This window comes from Salmo trutta, chromosome 26, assembly GCF_901001165.1.
Source record: "Salmo trutta chromosome 26, fSalTru1.1, whole genome shotgun sequence".
Taxonomy (NCBI): domain Eukaryota; kingdom Metazoa; phylum Chordata; class Actinopteri; order Salmoniformes; family Salmonidae; genus Salmo; species Salmo trutta.
The window spans coordinates 15,265,582-15,283,165 of NC_042982.1; the positions used below are offsets into that span (position 1 = coordinate 15,265,582).

At 48.3% G+C, this 17,584-nt stretch overlaps 1 protein-coding gene across 4 annotated transcripts in view; it reads left to right on the top strand.

Annotated features, from left to right (window-relative positions):
• LOC115163231 (alpha-2-macroglobulin-like) overlaps positions 1–6,911 on the top strand; it is a 41,056-nt gene extending 34,145 nt beyond the window's left edge. For all 4 annotated transcript variants that reach the window (XM_029714948.1, XM_029714950.1, XM_029714949.1 and 1 more), the window contains one exon: positions 6,790–6,911. The gene's annotated coding sequence lies outside the window, so the exon portion shown is untranslated. The remainder of the gene's footprint in view (positions 1–6,789) is intronic.
• The last annotated feature ends 10,673 nt before the right edge of the window (positions 6,912–17,584 follow it).

The following is a 17,584-nucleotide window of genomic DNA, read 5'->3' on the forward strand; positions in this document are numbered from 1 at the left end:
GTTATTGACTGTATGTTTGTTTATTCCATGTGTAACTCTGTGTTGTTGTTTGTGTCGTGCTGCTTTGCTTTTTCTTGGCCACGTCGCAGTTGTAAATGAGAACTTGTTCTCAACTAGCCTACCTGGTTAAATAAAGGTGAAATAATTTTTTTAATAAAAAAACAAACTATACCCCATAATGACAAATGCTTGCAAATGTATTACAAATTAAAAACATATTTACATAAGTATTCACACTTTGCTATGAGACTCGAAATTGAGCTCAGGTGCATCCTATTTCCATTGATCCTTCTTGAGATGTTTCTACAACTTCATTGGAGTCCACCTGTGGTAAATTCAATTGCTTGGACATGATTTGGAAAGGCCCACAACAGTCTATATAAGGTCCCACAGTTGACAGTGCATGTCAGAGCAAAAACCAAGGCACGAGGTCGAAAGTATTGTCCGTACAGCTCTGAGACAGGATTATGTCGAGGCACAGATCTGGGGAAGGGTACCAAAACATTTCTGCAGCATTGAAGGTCCCCAAGAACACAGTGGCCTCCATCATTCTTAAATGGAAGAAGTTTGGAACCACCAAGACTATTCCTAGAGCTCGTTGCCTGGCGAAATGGAGCAATCGGGTGAGAAGGGCCTTGGGTCAGGGAGGTGATCAAGAACCCGATGGTCACTCTGACAGAGCTCCAGAGTTCTTCTGTGGAGATGTGAGAACCTTCCAGAAGGACAACCATCTCTGCAGCACTTCACCAATCAGGCCTTTATGGTAGAGTGGCCAGACGGAAGCCACTCCTCAGTAAAAGGCACATGACAGCCCGCTTGGAGTATGCCAAAAGTCACCTAAATGGCTCTCAGACCATGAGAAACAAGATTCTCTTGTCTGATGAAACCAAGATTGAACTCTTTGGCCTGAATGCCAAGCGTCACGTCTGGAAGCATGGTGGTTGCAACATCATGCTGTGGGGATGTTTTTCAGCGACAAGGACTGGGAGACTAGTCAGGATTGAGGGAAAGATGAACAGAGCAAAGTACAGAGAGATCCTCAGACTGGGGCAAAGGTTCACCTTCTATCCGGACAACAACCCTAAGCACACAGCCAAGACAACGCAGGAGTGGCTTTGGGACACGTTTCTGAAGGTCCGTGACTGGCCCAGCCAGAGCCCGGACTTGAACCCGATCTGGTGCCTCGCTTTGAGTCCTTAGGAAACTATGCAGTATTTTGTTTTTTTAATGTATTATTTCTCACATTGTTACTCCAGGAAATCTTAAGTCTTATTATATACAGCCGGGAAGAACTATTGGATATAAGTGCGACATCAACTTACCAACATTACGACCAGGAATACGACTTTCCCGAAGAGGATCCTCTGTTTGGACCACCGCCCAGGACAATGGATCTAATCCCAAAAGCCGACCCAAAACAACGGCGCTGCATTTACATTACATTTACATTTAAGTCATTTAGCAGACGCTCTTATCCAGAGCGACTTACACATTGGTGCATTCACCTATAATATCCAGTAGAACAAACACTTTACAATAGTGCATCTAAATCCTTTAAAGGGGGGGGGGGGGGGGGGGGGGTTAGAAGGATTACTTTATCCTATCCCAGGTATTCCTTAAAGAGGTGGGATTTCAGGTGTCTCCGGAAGGTGGTGATTGACTCCGCTGTCCTGGCATCGTGAGGGAGATTGTTCCACCATTGGGGTGCCAGAGCGGCGAACAGTTTTGACTGGGCTGAGCGGGAACTGTGCTTCCTCAGAGGTAGGGAGGCGAGCAGGCCAGAGGTGGATGAACGCAGTGCCCTTGTTTGGGTGTAGGGCCTGATCAGAGCCTGAAGGTACGGAGGTGCCGTTCCCCTCACAGCTCCGTAGGCAAGCACCATGGTCTTGTAGCGGATGCGAGCTTCAACTGGAAGCCAGTGGAGTGTGCGGAGGAGCGGGGTGACGTGAGAGAACTTGGGAAGGTTGAACACCAGACGGGCTGCGGCGTTCTGGATGAGTTGTAGGGGTTTGATGGCACAGGCAGGGAGCCCAGCCAACAGCGAGTTGCAGTAATCCAGACGGGAGATGACAAGTGCCTGGATTAGGACCTGCGCCGCTTCCTGTGTGAGGCAGGGTCGTACTCTGCGAATGTTGTAGAGCATGAACCTACAGGATCGGGTCACCGCCTTGATGTTAGTGGAGAACGACAGGGTGTTGTCCAGGATCACGCCAAGGTTCTTAGCACTCTGGGAGGAGGACACAAGGGAGTTGTCAACCGTGATGGCGAGATCATGGAACGGGCAGTCCTTCCCCGGGAGGAAGAGCAGCTCCGTCTTGCCGAGGTTCAGCTTGAGGTGGTGATCCGTCATCCACACTGATATGTCTGCCAGACATGCAGAGATGCGATTCGCCACCTGGTTGTCAGAAGGGGGAAAGGAGAAGATTAATTGTGTGTCGTCTGCATAGCAATGATAGGAGAGACCGTGTGAGGATATGACAGAGCCAAGTGACTTGGTGTATAGCGAGAATAGGAGAGGGCCTAGAACAGAGCCCTGGGGGACACCAGTGGTGAGAGCACGTGGTGCGGAGACAGCTTCTCGCCACGCCACCTGGTAGGAGCGACCTGTCAGGTAGGATGCAATCCAAGCGTGGGCCGCGCCGGAGATGCCCAGCTCGGAGAGGGTGGAGAGGAGGATCTGATGGTTCACAGTATCAAAGGCAGCAGATAGGTCTAGAAGGATGAGAGCAGAGGAGAGAGAGTTAGCTTTAGCAGTGCGGAGAGCCTCCGTGACACAGAGAAGGGCAGTCTCAGTTGAATGCCCAGTCTTGAAACCTGACTGATTAGGATCAAGAAGGTCGTTCTGAGAGAGATAGCAGGAGAGCTGGCCAAGGACGGCACGTTCAAGAGTTTTGGAGAGAAAAGAAAGAAGGGATACTGGTCTGTAGTTGTTGACATCGGAGGGATCGAGTGTAGGTTTTTTCAGAAGGGGTGCAACTCTCGCTCTCTTGAAGACGGAAGGGACGTAGCCAGCGGTCAAGGATGAGTTGATGAGCGAGGTGAGGTAGGGGAGAAGGTCTCCGGAAATGGTCTGGAGAAGAGAGGAGGGGATAGGGTCAAGTGGGCAGGTTGTTGGGCGGCCGGCCGTCACAAGACGCGAGATTTCATCTGGAGAGAGGGGGGAGAAAGAGGTCAAAGCACAGGGTAGGGCAGTGTGAGCAGGACCAGCGGTGTCGCTTGACTTAGCAAACGAGGATCGGATGTCGTCAACCTTCTTTTCAAAATGGTTGACGAAGTCATCCGCAGTGAGGGAGGAGGGGGGGGGAGGGGGAGGAGGATTCAGGAGGGAGGAGAAGGTAGCAAAAAGCTTCCTAGGGTTAGAGGCAGATGCTTGGAATTTAGAGTGGTAGAAAGTGGCTTTAGCAGCAGAGACAGAAGAGGAAAATGTAGAGAGGAGGGAGTGAAAGGATGCGAGGTCCGCAGGGAGGCGAGTTTTCCTCCATTTCCGCTCGGCTGCCCGGAGCCCTGTTCTGTGAGCTCGCTGCAGAAGGTGCATGCGGAGCGGCCTCCTGGTCAGGCTCCGTAGACGTGCACATCGCTCACGAGTATACTACTCGCCAATGTCCAGTCTCTTGACAACAAGGTCGACAAAATTCAAGCAAGGGTTGCCTTCCAGAGAGACATCAGAGATTGGTAACATTCTCTGTTTCACAGAAACATGGCTCTCTCGGGATATGTTGTCGGAATCAGTTCAGCCACCGGGCTTCTCCATGCATCGCGCCGACAGAGATAAACAATTCTCTGGGGAGAGGAAGGGCGGGGGTGTATGCTTCATGATTAACGACTCATGGTGTAATCATAACAACATACAGGAACTCAAGTCCTTCTTCTCACCCGACCTAGAATTCCTTACAATCAAATGACGGCCGTATCACCTCCCCAAGAAAATTCTCGTCAGTTATCGTCACAGCTGTTTACATTCCCCCTCAAGCAGACACCAAGATGGCCATCAAGGAACTTCACTGGACTCTATGTAAAATGGAAACCATATCCTAAGGCTGCATTTATTGTAGCTGGGGATTTTAACAAAGCAAATTTGAGAACAAGGCTACCTAAATTCTATCAGCATATTGATTTCACTACACGCGGGGGTAATACATTCGATCACTGCTACTCTAACTTCTGCAATGCATACAAAGCCCTCACTCGCCCTCCCTTCGGCAAATCCAACCACGATGCCATGTTGCAGGATCTGGGCAGAAACTCAAAACAGGATGTACCAGTGACTAGAACCATTCAACGTTGGTCTGACCTATTCGGAATCCACGTTTCAAGATTGCTTTGATCACGCGGACTGGGATATGTTCTGGTCAATCTCAGAGAACAACATCGATCTATATGCTGACTCTGTGAGTGAGTTTATAAGGAAGTGCAATGGAGATGTTGTACCCGCGGTGACTATTTAAATCCTACCCTAACCAGAAACCGTGGATGGATGGCGACATTCGCGCAAAACTGAAAGAGCGAACTACCGCATTTAACCATGGAAAGAGGACTGGGAATATGGCTGAATATAAACAGTGTAGTTATTCCCTCCGCAAGGCAATCAAACAAGCGAAATGCCGGTACAGGGACAAAGTGGAGTCGCAATTCAATGGCTCAGACACGAGACGTGTGGCAGGGTCTACAGGAAATCACGGACTACAAAAATAACTAAATGACTACCGCTCCGTAGCACTCACTTCTGTCATCATGAAGTGATTCGAGAGACTAGTCAAGGATCATATCACTTCCACCTTACCGGCCACCCTAGACCCACTTCCCTTTGCACACCGCCCCAACAGGTCCACAGACGATGCAATCGCCATCACACTGCACACTGCCCTATCCCATCTGGACAAGAGGAATACCTATGTTAGAATGCTTTTCAATGACTACAGCTCAGCATTCAACACCATAGTACCCTCCAAGCTCATCATCAATCTGGAGGCCCTGGGCCTCAACCCCGCCCGGTGCAATTGGATCCTGGACTTTCTGATGGGCCGCCCCCAGGTGGTGAAGGTAGCAAACAACATCTCAACACATCACAGACAAACTAAAATGGTCCACTCACACAGACAGTGTGGTGAAGAAGGCACAATAACCGCAGGAGGCTGAAGAAATTTGCCTTGTCACCCAAAACCCTGACAAGCTTTTACAGATGCACAATCGAGAGCATCCTGTCAGGCTGTTTCACAGCCTGGTATGGCAACTGCACTGCCCTCAACCGCAAGGCTCTCCAGAGGGTGGTGCGGTCTGCACAACGCATCACCGGGGGCAAACTACCAGCCCTCCATGACACCTACAACACACGATGTCACAGGAAGGCCAAATAGATCGTCAAGGACAACACCCACCCGAGCCACTGCCTGTTCACACCGCTACCATACAGAAGGCAAGGTCAGTACAGGTGCATCAAAGCTGGTACCGAGAGACTGAAAAACAGCTTCTATCTCAAGGCTATCAGACTGTTAAACAGCCATCACTAACACAGAGAGGCTGCTGCCTACATTGAGATGCAATCACTGGCCACTTTAATAAATGGATCACTAGTCACTTTAAATAATACCACTTTAACAACATTTACATATCTTACATTACTCATACCATATGTACAGTATATACTGTATTTTATATTTATTGCACCTTGCCTATGCCGCTCGGCCATCGCTCATCCATACATTTATGTACATATTCTCATTTACCCCTGTAGATTTGTGTGTATTAGGTAGTTGTTGGGGAATTGTTAAATGACTTGTTAGATATTACTGCACTGTCGGAACTAGAAGCACAAGCATTTCGCTACACTCGCATTAACATCTGCTAACCATGTGTATGTGACCAATACAATTTGATTTGATCTCTGGAGAGACCTGAAAATAGCTGTACAGCGACACTCACCATCCAACGTGACAGAGCTTGAGAGGATCTGCAGAGAAGTGTGCCAAGCTTGTAGAAGACTTGAGGCTGTAATCGCTGCCAAAAGTGCTTTAACAAAGTTCTGAGTAAAAGGTCTGAATACTTATGTAAATGTGATATTTCATAAAAAATTATAGTTTTTGCTTTGTCATTTAGGGGTATTGTGTGTAGATTGATGACATTTGTTATGTTTTATCCATTTTATAATAGGTCTGTAACATAACAAAATATGGAAAAAGTTCAAGGGGTCTGAATACTTTACAAATGTACTGCACAAAACTATTTGTGGATTCTTCAATTTCAGCCACACCCGTTACTGACAGGTGTATAAAATCGAACACACAGCCATGCAATCTCCATAGAGAAACGTTGGCAGTAGAATAGCCTTACTGAAGACCTTAGTGACTTTCAATGTGGCACCGTCATAGTCAGTTAATACAATTTCTGCTCTGCAAGAGCTGTCCCGGTCAACTGTAAGTGCTGCTGTTCTGAAGTGGAAACGTCTTGGAGCAACAACAGCCCAGCTGCAAAATTTTAGGCCACACAAGGTCACAAAACAGGACTGCCGATTGCTGAAGCATGTAGCGTGGAGGTTGTTATAGCAGCAAAGGGGGACCAACTCCATATTAATGCCCATGATTTTTGAATGAGATGTTTAATGAGTAGTTGTCCACATACTTTTGGTAATGTAGTGTGTCTGACTCATATACTATACAGTATGTACTATACATTATTTAGTTAACTGAGTCAATATTCCTTCAATCCTTTTCCCTAAATGCTGGTCAGTTCGTTAAATCATTCATTTCTTACATGTACTGTATCTATCTATTCATTGCATTTTCCCCTCTGCAGATGTAAGAAGATAATGAAATTCACCTGCAACCCTTGAGACATCTTTCAAGCTCTAAAGTAAATGATGTAACTTTCTGGAATCAAAGTTTTTCATTAAAACACTATTCTTGAAAAAATAAATCTAGATTGTTTTGCGTGTACGTTTTGATGTCACACTGTGGCAAGAAATGAGTTCCAAGATATAGGCTCAGGAGTATATTGAAAGGCTTTATGTAAGACAGTGGGTCTCTTCCTGGGCTAAGCACCCATGGCAGTATCTGGCAGAGAGAATACAGTAGACGGCACACGTCAAACGTGTGATTTATAACCTTAGGTCATGGGTCACGTGTGAATGCCTATAAGTTCTCACGTGCTCTAGGGAGCGCCCATATATGGGCATACTGTCGTTCGGTTCGCACGCTTTAGAGTGAGTGTTTATTTAAGCATATAGTGCATCTGTTCCTTTGAAGCTGTCATGATGATTGATGTTTAGGGACCTCGTTGAACTGGGGGATGTGTTTGAACATTTCAAAGAGTATGGCCCCCATCATGTTGTAGTGACCTTAGAGCTGTTGTCTATGAGTCAGGAATGTCCGGGGGTATTGTGGGGCAGACGCATTATAAATAAACCCCAGAACACTAAACAAGAAATTAAAAATAAACCCACAACATTAAACAGCAAATTAAACATGTCTCCTAGGCCAATTGTAGGTGTACTTTGTGCCTCGTGTCAAGAACACAATGACTGTCAAGTGTCAGTGTGCAGCGGGTAGGACGGAGTCAGGCACAGGACACAGAACTGAGTAAAAAAATGTACTTTACTCGAAATAATCACAAACTAATTCCATACAGGGAAAACAATCCAGCTCGACACAAAAGAGCGACCACTTAACAAAGAACAAACACGCACAAAACCATGTGGGAACTAGAGGGTTAAATAGGGAATAAATGATAACGTAATGGAAACCAGGTGTGTACAATCAAGACAAAACAAATGGACAAAGAAATGTAGATCGGTGGCGGCTAGAAAGCCGGTGAAGTTGACCGCCGAATGCTGCCCGAACAAGGAGAGGCACCAACTTCGGCGGAAGTCGTGACAGTTAACCCCTCCCCCCCGCACGCCGACACCGGCCTCGGGGACGACCCGGAGGACGAGGCGCAGGACGATCCGGATGGAGACGGTGAAATTCTTGCAGAAATTCTTAAGGAAGGGTCCAGGATGTCCTTCACCGGCACCCAGCATCTCTCCTCCGGACCGTACCCCTCCCACTACATGAGGTACCCACACAGTATCGCCGGGGCCCCCTTCATGTCCAGAGGGGGCGGAGGAATCTACCGCACCTCAGACTGCTGGAGCGGACCAGCCACCACCGGTCTGAGGAGAGACACATGGAACAAGGGGTTAATACGGTAATCAGGGGGAGCTGTAACCTATAACAAAACTCGTTCAGTCGCCTCGGGACTTTAAATGGCCCCACAAACCGCGGACCCAGCTTCCGACAGGGCAGGCGAAGGGGTAGGTTTCGGGTCGAGAGCCAGACCCAGTCCCCCGGTGCATACACCGGGGCCTCACTGCGGTGGTGGTCGGCACTCGCCTTCTGCCGCCTGATGGCCCGTTGCAGGCGCACATGGGCAGCGTCCCATGTCTCCTCCGAGCGCCGAAAACATTCATCCACCGCAGGTGCCTCAATCTGGCTCTGGTGCCAGGACCGGCTGATAACCTAGGACACACTGAAAAGGAGACAGGTTAGTGGAGGAGTGGCGGAGGGAGTTTTGGGCCATCTCTGCCCAGGGAATGAAAGCCGCCCACTCCCCTGGCCGGTCCTGGCAATAGGACCGCAGAAACCTACCCACATCCTGGTTAACTCTCTCCACCTGCCCGTTACTCTCGGAGTGAAAACATGAGGTAAGGCTGACCGAGACGTTCCATAAACACCCTCCAGACCCTCGACGTGAACTGGAGACCCCGATCAGACACTATGTCCTCAGGCACCCCGTAGTGCTGGAAGACGTGTGTAAACAGGGCCTCCGCAGTCTGTAGAGCCGTAGGGAGACCGGGCAAAGGAAGGAGACGGCAGGACTTAGAAAACCGATCCACAACGACCAGGATCGTGGTGTTTCCTTGTGACGGAGGAAGATCCGTCACGAAATCCATCGATAGATGTGACCACGGCCGTTGAGACACCAGGTGTCTAGGTGCCTTGCACTGGGCACACACCGAGCAGGAGGAAACATAAACCCTCACGTCCTTAGCTAAAGTGGGCCACCAGTACTTCCCACTAAGACAGCGCACTGTCCGACCGATGCCAGGATGACCAGAGGAGGGTGACGTGTGAGCCCAACAGATCAAACGATCGTGGACATCAGACGGAACGTACAGACGCCCAACTGGACACTGGGTGGGAGTGGGCTCTGTACGTAACGCCCGCTCAATGTCCGCGTCTACCTCCCGTGCCACCAGGCAAGAAGCCGGAAGTATGGAAGTGGGATCTGTGGACCGCTCCTCTGTGTCATATATCCGGGACAGTGTGTTTGCCTTAGCGTTCTGGGAACCTGGTCTGTAGGGTAGGGTGAAAACAAAACGGGTGAAAAACATGGCCCACCTTGCATGGCGAGGGTTCAGTCTCCTCGCCGCCCGGATGTACTCCAGATTGCGGTGGTCAGTCCAAATGAGGAAAGGGTGTTTAGCCCCCTCAAGCCAATGCCTTCAGAGCCTTGACAACAGCCAACAGCTCCCGGTCCGCCACATCATAGTTTCGCTCCGCCGGGCTGAGCTTCTTCGAAAAGAAAGCACAGGGGCGGCGCTTTGGTGGCGTACCCAAGCTCTGAGACAGCACAGCTCCTATCTCAGCCTCGGACGCGTCCACCTCTACTATAAATGCCAAGGAGGGGTCAGGATGAGCCAGCACGGGAGCAGAGGTAAACAGAGCCTTCAGGTGACCAAAAGCCCTGTCCGCCCCAGCTGACCACTGCAGTCACACCGGTCCCCCCTTCAGCAAGGAGGTAATGGGAGCCGCTACCTGACCAAAGCCATGGATAAACCTACAGTAGTAGTTGGCAAACCCTAAGAACCGCTGCACCTCCTTTACCGTGGTTGGAGTCGGCCAATTACGCACGGCTGAAATGCGGTCATTTTCCATCTCCACCCCTGACGTGGAAAGGCGGTACCCTAGGAAGGAGACGGACTGTTGGAAGAACAGACATTTCTCAGCCTTGACGTACAGGTCATGCTCCAACAGTCGACCAAGCACCCTGCGCACCAGGAACACATGCTCGGCGCATGTAGCGGAGTATATTAGAATGTCATCTATATACACCACTACACCCTGCCAGTGCAGGTCCCTGAAAATCTTGTCTACAAAGGATTGGAAGACTAATGGAGCATTCATCAACCCGTATGGCTTGACGAGGTACTCATAGTGCCCAGAGGTGGTACTAAATGCCGTCTTCCACTCATCCCCCTCCAGAATACACACCAGGTTGTAAGCGCTCCTAAGATCCAATTTTGTGAAGAAGCGCGCCCCGTGCAATGACTCTGTTACACTGGCTATGAGAGGCAGCGGGTAACTGTACTTCACCGTGATCTGATTTATACCTTGATAGTCAATACACGGGTGTAAACCTCCATCCTTCTTCTTCACAAGAAAGAAACTCGAGGAGGCAGGTGAAGTGGAAGGCCGAATGTATCCCTGTCCCAGAGATTCGGAGACATGTGTTTCCATAGCCGCTGTCTCCTCCTGTGACAGAGGATACACGTGACTCCAGGGAGGTGCTGCGTCTACCAGGAGATTTATCGCACAATCACCCCGTCGATGGAGTGGTAGTTGAGTCACCTTCTTCTTACAGAAGGCGAGAGCCAAATCGGCATATTCAGGGGGGATGTGCATGGTGGAGACCTGGTTTGGTCTTTCCACCGTAGTTGCACCTATGTGCACCTATCTAAATACACTATTTAGAACTGGGCGGACCACCCACTGTATTTTTGGTTAGTTAGCTAGCTGTTATTGAAGTAGGCTAGTCTAGCTTAGGGGTGTTTTTGGATTATTGTTTCTTTCCTTGGGTCCAGCTCAGCCCCTCTTCCCGCCCCCCTGACCGTGTGTTTAACAATAAACCTATAGTGTTTGACGGTAAATTTAAGTTGTCTGTGGTTATTAGTTCTCTGTTTCTTTTCACTATTATGATTTGAATGAGTTATGTTACGGGTCTCGTTTCCATCCCCCCTAGACTGGAGGGCCAAAGGGATTCGTAACATATGGAAACACCTAAACATCTCCCTGAGCACTGATGTGACCATCCCTTGAGAGCCCTCTGTTGCCACAAAATAGTGGGGTCATGATAGGCCAACCAGGGAAGGCCCAACCACCACAGGAAACGCAGGAGAATCGATCAGGAAGAGACTAATTCTCTCCTCATGACCCTCCTGCGTTATCATACATAGTGGAGCTGTGACCTCCCTAATCAGCCCCGACCCCAAAGGACGACTATCTAAGGCATGTGCAGGGAAGGACACATCAACAGGAGCAATAGGGATCCCTAATCTAAGTGCAAATGAACGGTCAGTAAAGTTCCCAGCTGTGCCTGAATCTACTAGCGCCTTATGCTGGGAATGCGGGGAAAACGAAGGAAATTCTATACACACACACATGTGCGCAACAGGGAGCTCTGGGTGAGTCGGGTGCCTACTCACCTGGGATGATCCACCAGTGCCCTGCCTGCTGCCTCGACTCCCTGGGGAACCTCCCCAGCACCGACCAGCAGTGTGCCCTCTGCGGCCAGATGTGGTGCAGGAAACGGTCGCCCTCAGAGCAGCACCTCCGAGCTCCATAGGTGTAGGGTCGGAGGTGCTGGGGGATGGAATGGACAGGCCCCGATCCGGACGTCCACGGGTGGCCAATAGGTTATCCAGCCGGATGGATAAATCCACCAGCTGGTCGAGGGTAAGGGTGGTGTCCCTGCATGCCAGCTCCCGACGAACATCCTCACGTAAACTGCACCGGTAATGGTCGATCAGGGCCCTTTCATTCCATCCCGCGCTGGCTGCCAGGGTTTTGAAGTCCAGTGCAAAGTCCTGTGCGCTCCTCATCCCCTGTCGAAGATGGAACAACCGTTCCCCCGCCGCTCTCCCCTCAGGTGGATGATCGAATACTGCCTGGAAGAGGCGGGTGAAATCCTCGTAGTGGACTAACGCTGTGCCTTCTCTCCCCCATACGGCGTTGGCCCACTCAAGTCCTCTCCCCGACAAACAGGAGATGAGGGCGGACACGCTCTCGTGTCCCGAGGGAGCCGAGTGGACGGTCGCCAGGTAGAGCTCCAACTGGAGCAGGAACCCCTGGCACCCAGCAGCCGTCCCATCATATGCCCTCGGTAGCGAGAGCCGAATCCCACTGGGTTCAGGTGACGGAGGAGTGGACAGCGGTGTGGGTTGGGGTGAAGTGGATGGAGGTGTGGGAAAATCCTCTCTCTCCCATCGCTCCATGGTGTGCAGCACGCAATCCATGGCTGTGCCAAGATTTTGGAGCATCGTCACGTGCTGCTGGACACGCTCCTCCACCGGTAACGGAGGACTGGGTGTACCTGCTGACTCCATAGAGAGGTGCGTGTTTCTGTCAAGTGTCAGTGTGCAGCGGGTAGGGCGGAGTCAGGAGCATGACACAGAACTGAGTAAAAAACGTGTTTTACTCAAAATAATCACAAACTAATTCCATACAGGGAAAACAATCCAGCTCGACACAAAAGAGCGATCACTTAATAAAGAACAAACACGCACAAAACCATGTGGGAACCAGAGGGTTAAATGGGGAATAAATTATAACGTAATGGAAACCAGGTGTGTACAATCAAGACAAAACAAATGGACAAAGAAATGTAGATCGGTGGCGGCTAAAAGCCGGTGACGTTGACCACCGAACGCCTCCCGAGCAAGGAGAGGCACCAACTTCGGCGGAAGTTGTGACAATGACAAAAACATAGAGGACATTTTGTGTGAGGCCCCTGAATGTTTTAAAGGCGTTTCGGATATGAGTGAGGGACATATGGGTTACATATTCCAACCAGGGGATTCAACTGTGAAGATTTCCACAGACAGCGGCCACAGCCCCTTTATCAAACAAAACCCGGGGGTTTTTCTCCTGCGCTACGTATGAGAGAATGGCTTAAGATATGGCTAGCGCTATGTCAGATCGAACACACCCTGAGTGGTACATCCCTGCCCAGCTACGCGTTGGAAGAGGTAGTGTCGATCAGCGCGATGATTTGAAAGCCATAAGAATCTCTTCAATGGCGTATAGCCCTGACTCCAAAGTGACAATTTTAGCATGTGCCCAATATGATAGTTCAAATGTTACAAAATCAGATCATATGTATTTTCCAAAGCCTGCAAGGATGTGAACTATTTTATGCCTGTCTTTAGCTTTAAGTGGGGCGATTATCATATATTGCTGACACTGATGAAACAGCTGGACAATCTTTTCCAACATCGTGAACAAGGGAATAATGGCAAGACGTTTGATCTATCCAGGGAATGAAAACTTACGGAACGTGGAGTGTGCGGGATATCTTGCGAGCAAGAGAGCCTGTCTTGACGACAGTGAATTAGAGACGGGTGTCTGGGCTAACCCTATAGTGAATTAGAGACGGGTGTCTGGGCTAACTCTATAGTGAATTAGAGACGGGTGTCTGGGCTAACCCTATAGTGAATTAGAGACGGGTGTCTGGGCTAACCCTATAGTGAATTAGAGACGGGTGTCTGGGCTAACCCTATAGTGAATTAGAGACGGGTGTCTGGGCTAACCCTATAGTGAATTAGAGACGGGTGTCTGGGCTAACTCTATAGTGAATTAGAGACGGGTGTCTGGGCTAACCCTATAGTGAATTAGAGACGGGTGTCTGGGCTAACCCTATAGTGAATTAGAGACGGGTGTCTGGGCTAACCCCCCTTTTTCTGTAAGAAAGGAATAGTAAAAATGTTTAACTAATTATAGAATGTTTTAAAAGGTCTGCACTAAATATTTAGAATTAAATAAAGGGTTTTAAAATTGTATCTCACCTTTTAACGAAAGGAATCTGTCTTTTCTCAGAGAAATGTTTCAGGAAAGACGTGTGCATTTCAAAACAATGGGCTTTTCGGAGGGGGTGTGTCTGCAGTTGATTTAAAACAATATTTTTTTTATATGAATACAGTCTTTCCTACAACAGACAGTTATAAATATAAGCATTTAAAGGGTATTAAAGTGTAGTACTGTGCTGTAATAATATATATACAGTGGGGGGAAAAAGTATTTGATCCCCTGCTGATTTTGTACGTTTGCCCACTGACAAAGAAATGATCAGTCTATAATTTTAATGGTAGGTTTATTTGAACAGTGAGAGACAGAATAACAACAAAAATATCCAGAAAAACGCATGTCAGAAACGTTATAAATTGATTTGCATTTTAATGAGGGAAATAAGTATTTGACCCCATCTCAATCAGAAAGATTTCTGGCTCCCAGGTGTCTTTTATACAGGTAACGAGCTGAGATTAGGAGCACACTCTTAAAGGGAGTGCTCCTAACCGCAGCTTGTTACCTGTAAAAAAGACACCTGTCCACAGAAGCAATCAATCAATCAGATTCCAAACTCTCCACTATGGCCAAGACCAAAGAGTTCTCCAAGGATGTCAGGGACAAGATTGTTGACCTACACAAGGCTGGAATGGGCTACAAGACCATCGCCAAGCAGCTTGGTGAGAAGGTGACAACATTTGGTGCGATTATTCACAAATGGAAGAAACACAAAAGAACTGTCAATATCCCTCGGCCTGGGGCTCCATGCAAGATCTCACCTCGTAGAGTTGCAATTATCATGAAAACAGTGAGGAATCAGCCCAGAACTACACAGGAGGATCTTGTCAATGATCTCAAGGCAGCTGGGACCATAGTCACCAAGAAAACAATTGGTCACACACTACGCCGTGAAGGACTGAAATGCTGCAGCGCCCGCAAGGTCTCCCTACTCAAGAATACATATACATGCCCATCTGAAGTTTGCCAATGAACATATGAATGACTCAGAGGACAACTGGTGAAAGTGTTGTGGTCAGATGAGACCAAAATGGAGCTCTTTGACATCAACTCAACTCGCCGTGTTTGGAGGAGGAGAAATGCTGCCTATGACCCCAAGAACACCATCTCCACCGTCAAACATGGAGGTGGAAACATTATGCTCTGGGGTGTTTTTCTGCTAAGGGGACAGGACAACTTCACCGCATCAAAGGGACGATGGACGGGGCCATGTACCGTCAAATCTTGGGTGAGAACCTCCTTCCCTCAGCCAGGGTATTGAAAATGGGTCGTGGATGGGTATTCCAGCATGACAATGACCCAAAACACATGGCCAAGGCAACAAAGGAGTGGCTCAAGAAGAAGCACATTAAGGTCCTGGAGTGGCCTAGCCAGTCTCCAGACCTTAATCCCATAGAAAATCTGTGGAGGGAGCTGAAGGTTCGAGCTGCCAAACGTCAGCCTGAAAACCTTAATGACTTGGAGAAGATCTGCAAAGAGGAGTGGGACAAAATCCCTCCTGAGATGTGTGCAAACCTGGTGGCCAACTACAAGAAACGTCTGACCTCTGTGATTGCCAACAAGCGTTTTGCCACCAAGTACTAAGTCATGTTTTGCAGAGGGGTCAAATACTTATTTCCCTCATTAAAATGCTAATCATAAGGAAGTAAGGAAGTGGATGGCTGCAAACTTTGTACTTTTAAACTCGGACAAAACAGAAATGCTTGTTCTAGGTCCCAAGAAACAAAGAGATATTCTGTTCAATCTGACAATTAATCTGGATGGTTGTACAGTCGTCTCAAATAAAACTGTGAAGGACCTCGGCGTTACTCTGGACCCTGATCTCTCTTTTGAAGAACATATCAAGACTGTTTCAAGGACAGCTTTTTTCCATCTACGTAACATTGCAAAAATCAGAAACTTTCTGTCCAAAAATGACGCAGAAAAATTAATCCATGCTTTTGTTACTTCTAGGCTGGACTACTGCAATGCTCTACTTTCCGGCTACCCGGATAAAGCACTAAACAAACTTCAGTTAGTGCTAAATACGGCTGCTAGAATCCTGACTAGAACCAAAAAATTTGATCATATTACTCCAGTGCTAGCCTCCCTACACTGGCTTCCTGTTAAGGCAAGGGCTGATTTCAAGGTTTTACTGCTAACCTACAAAGCATTACATGGGCTTGCTCCTACCTATCTTTCCGATTTGGTCCTGCCGTACATACCTACACGTACGCTACGGTCACAAGACGCAGGCCTCCTAATTGTCCCTAGAATTTCTAAGCAAACGGCTGGAGGTAGGGCTTTCTCCTATAGAGCTCAATTTTTATGGAATGGTCTGCCTACCCATGTGAGAGACGCAGACTCAGTCTCAACCTTTAAGTCTTTACTGAAGACTTATCTCTTCAGTAGGTCCTATGATTAAGTATAGTCTGGCCCAGGAGTGTGAAGGTGAACGGAAAGGCTGGAGCACCGATCCGCCCTTGCTGTCTCTGCCTTGCCGGTTCCCCTCTTTCCACTGGGATTCTCTGCCTCTAACCCTATTACAGGGGCTGAGTCACTGACTTACTGGTGTTCTTCCATGCCGTCCATGGGAGGGGTGTGTCACTTGAGTGGGTTGAGTCACTGACGTGGTCTTCCTGTCTGGGTTGGCGCCCCCCCTTGGGTTGTGCCATGGCGGAGATTTTTGTGGGCTATACTCGGCCTTGTCTTCGGACGGTAAGTTGGTGGTTGTAGACATCCCTCTAGTGGTGTGGGGGCTGTGCTTTGGCAAAGTGGGTGGGGTTATATCCTGCCTGTTTGGCCCTGTCCGGGGGTATCATCGGATGGGGCCACAGTGTCTTCTGATCCCTCCTGTCTCAGCCTCCAGTATTTATGCTGCAGTAGTTTATGTGTCGGGGGGCTAGGGTCAGTCTGTTACATCTGGAGTATTCTCTTGTCTTATCCGGTGTCCTGTGTGAATTTAAATATGCTCTCTCTAATTCTCTCTCTCTCTTTCTTTCTTTCTCTCGGAGGACCTGAGCCCTAGGACCATGCCTCGGGACTACCTGGCATGATGACTCCTTGCTGTCCCCAGTCCACCTGGCCATGCTGCTGCTCCAGTTTCAACTGTTCTGCCTGCGGCTACGGAACCCTGACCTGTTCACCGCACGTGCTTGTTGCACCCTCGACAACTACTATGATTATTATTATTTGACCATGCTGGTCATTTATGAACATTTTAACATCTTGACCATGTTCTGTTATAATATCCACCCGGCACAGCCAGAAGAGGACTGGCCACCCCTCATAGCCTGGTTCCTCTCTAGGTTTCTTCCTAGGTTTTTGGCCTTTCTAGGGAGTTTTTCCTAGGGAGTTTTTTCCTAGCCACCGTGCTTCTTTCACATGCATTGCTTGCTGTTTGGGGTTTTAGGCTGGGTTTCTGTACAGCACTTTGAGATTTCAGCTGATATACGAAGGGCTATATAAATAAATTTGATTTGAAATTTGATTTAATCATTTTATAACATTTTTGAAATGCGTTTTTCTGGATTTTTGTTGTTGTTATTCTGTCTCTCACTCTTCAAATAAACCTACTATTAAAATTATAGACTGATGTTATAATAATTTTATATCTTTATGATAATAATCAATAATCAATTCGCCTTGACTAATGCCCAAGGTTTGTAAGACAATGGGTTAAAATAATTAGGCAAGGACTCAGCTTTCTGCAAAAGGTTTCTGCAGCTTTATTCATGAGAACGTTCTGGCGTCAGGATAACAAAACAGTCATTATA